At 45.6% G+C, this 2891-nt stretch overlaps 1 pseudogene; it reads left to right on the top strand.

Annotated features, from left to right (window-relative positions):
- Positions 1 to 1677, top strand: part of LOC119470898 — a 4958-nt pseudogene extending 3281 nt beyond the window's left edge.
- Positions 1678 to 2891: the final 1214 nt, after the last annotated feature.

The following is a 2891-nucleotide window of genomic DNA, read 5'->3' as shown; positions in this document are numbered from 1 at the left end:
TAAATTCTGCTGCTAACTAAGAGCATGACCCTGGGTAAGTTGTTTTCTGTCTCTAGGCCTTAGTTTTCTCAACTATAAATGAAGGATTTGGACAAGGTCAATGATGGGCTAGTACTTTTTTTTTTTTAACAATCAGCTCTAATGAAGTGGGAGGAGAGAGAAGCCTGATTTGTAGTATTTGTCAATTTCTGTGGTGTAAATAACCCCACCAAAAGGCCCATTTGAACTACTAACTTGAATTAAACTGGCTGGAAAATACCTTGAAAGTTAAGCGATTGCCTCTATGAGATTGTATATGTAAAATCCATTTGAGCCCTAAAATGCCACAATTCTATGACTGCAACACTGGGTGATTGGTTAAATTGCCGGGATACACCCCAAACCTCATGAACAGCATTCACTTGCTGCATCAGTGCACCGGCATCCTGATGAAAGCTGGCTTTGGTCCAGAGTCGGAGTGAGACGCCCTGGAAGCCCAAGCCGTCCTGACACCGTCGTGACTGTGAGTTGGGGAACTCAGGCCTTGAAACCCAGTCAATCAAGAGCTGCTCCTGCCTTCCCTTCTTTTGGTCAGATAGGGATGATTCATCCCTATGTTATTTCAGCCACTGTTTCCCAGGGTGCCTGGAAGCAGAAGGCCTGAGAGCTTGAAGCAGACAGAGGAAAAACAGGGAGGAGGAGGAGGAGAAAGGGACCCGCCTTGGGCAGGGCCCCTGCGCAGTCGTGGGCAGGTGTGAGTCATTCCTCTCTGCCTCAGCAGACACACCTTTTGTCAAGTTCTGAATGCCAGGCGGAGAATCTGCCTAGACCAAGCGCTCTCGATCAAGTCAGAACAGGTTTCCTGAAAGATCATCCCCATTAAAATTAATGGAATCGGAATAGGCAGATCTTTTCTGTAACACGATGTGTTTCTTTTCAACGTGTTTCCTAAATGCTTAGAGAGACCCCTAAAAGTATAGAATAGGGAGAAGAGAGGGGCTTTCGCATCCCCGGGGCTCAGGACTGGAGAGAGAAGGTGGTTTTATATTATCCATTCCTGCCCTCCCAACCAACCACCTTAGCCACTTGCCAAAGAACTGACTAGCCAAGGGCAGTGAGGAATGTAATGAGCATGAATCCTCGTGGGCTACCATATTATGATAAAGATCTTTCCATTGAGTGTGTGCGTTGCTATTGAATCAAGGAGAAAAGGTCTAGAAGGGAAAGGCTTGGCATATAACTAATTTCAAGGTCTTAGGGACACACTTCGCAACCATAAGGATGCTAACTATTGAAAACAGAAACAGCTCCTCTCTCTGGCCCATGCCTTCAAGAAGACAAAGAAAAGAAGGAACGATAGTCATGCCAAAAAGGGTCATGGCCACATTGCAGCCTATTCACTGCACAAACTGTGCCCGATATGTGCCCAAGGACAAGCCCATTAGGAAATTTGTCTTTCGAAACAGAGTAGAGGCCACAGCAGTCAGGGACATTTCTGAAGCGACCGTCTTCGATGCCTGTGTGCTTCCCAAGCTGCATGTGAAGCTCCATTACTGTGTGAGTTGTGCAATTCACGGCAAAGTAGTCAGGAATGGATCTTGTGAAGCCTGCAAGGACCGAACACCTCCACCCCGATTTAGACCTGTGGGCGCTGCCCCACAACCACCACCAAAGCCCGTGAAAGGAGCTGAGTCCTGAAAGACTGAAGACAGACTATTCCCTGGAAAAAAACTGAGTGGAAATTGGAACCCTTGCGCATTGTTGGTGGAATGTAAAATGGTGCAGCCACTGTGGAAAACAGTATGGAAGTCCCATAAAAATTACACAGAGAATCACCATATGATCCAGCAATCTCACCACTGGGTATACATCCAGGAGAATTTAAAACAGGGTCTTTGCCGGGCACAGTGGCTCATGCATGTAATCCCAGCACTTTGGGAGGCCGAGATGGGCAGATCACTCGAGGTCAGAAGTTTGAGATCAGCTTGGCCAACCTGGCGAAACACCATCTCTACTAAAAATATAAGAATTAGCTGGGTATGGTGCTGGGTACCTGTAATTCCAGCTACTAGGGAGGCTGAGGCAGGAGAATCACTTGAACCTGGGAGTGGAGGCAACGCAGTGAGCCGAGGTCACGCCACTGCACCCCAGCCTGGGCGACAGATTGAGACTCTGTCTCAAAAAAAGAAAACAGGTTTTGAAGATATATTTGTACACCAGCATTTCTGGCAATATTATTCGTGATAGCCAAAAGGTGGAAGCAACTGAGTAACCATTGATGATGGATGAATGGATAAACACAATGTGGCCTATCCATACAATGGAATATTATTCAGCCTTTTATAGGAAGGAAATTCTGACATGTGCGACAACAAGAATGAACCTCGAGAACATTACTTTTGGTAAAAATAAGCCAGATACAGAAAAACAAATCCTGTATTATTCCACTTATTTGAGATACCTAGAGGAGTCAGATTCATAGAGAAAGTAGCATGAGGGTTACCAAAGGCTAGGGTGGGGGGGGATGGGAGTTATTATTTAATGGGTGCAGAGCTGCAGTTTGGAAAGATGAAAACTCTCTGGGATTGTGGTGGTGATGGTTGCACAACATTGTGAATGTGCTTAATGTCAGTGGAACTGTACACTTAAAAATGGCTAAGATTTCTGTAATGTGTATTTCACTACAATTTGGAAAAGATTCTGCAAACACACAGAAGAATGATAATAACCAAAAACAAAATCTCCCTGGGTTTGTAGCGCTCTCTCTCTTTTTTTTTTTTTTTTTTTTTTTTTGAGACAAGGTCTCACTCTGTTGCCCAGGCTGGCATGCACTGGCATGATCATGGCTCACTGTAGCCTCAACTTCCTGGGCTCAAAGGATCCTCCCACCTCAGCCTCCCGAGTAGCCAGGA

This window comes from Cebus imitator, unplaced genomic scaffold, assembly GCF_001604975.1.
Source record: "Cebus imitator isolate Cc_AM_T3 unplaced genomic scaffold, Cebus_imitator-1.0 Scaffold43, whole genome shotgun sequence".
NCBI classification, from domain to species: Eukaryota; Metazoa; Chordata; class Mammalia; order Primates; family Cebidae; genus Cebus; species Cebus imitator.
The sequence above is the reverse complement of the archived record's forward strand: the minus strand, read 5'-3'. Positions and strand labels throughout refer to the sequence as shown.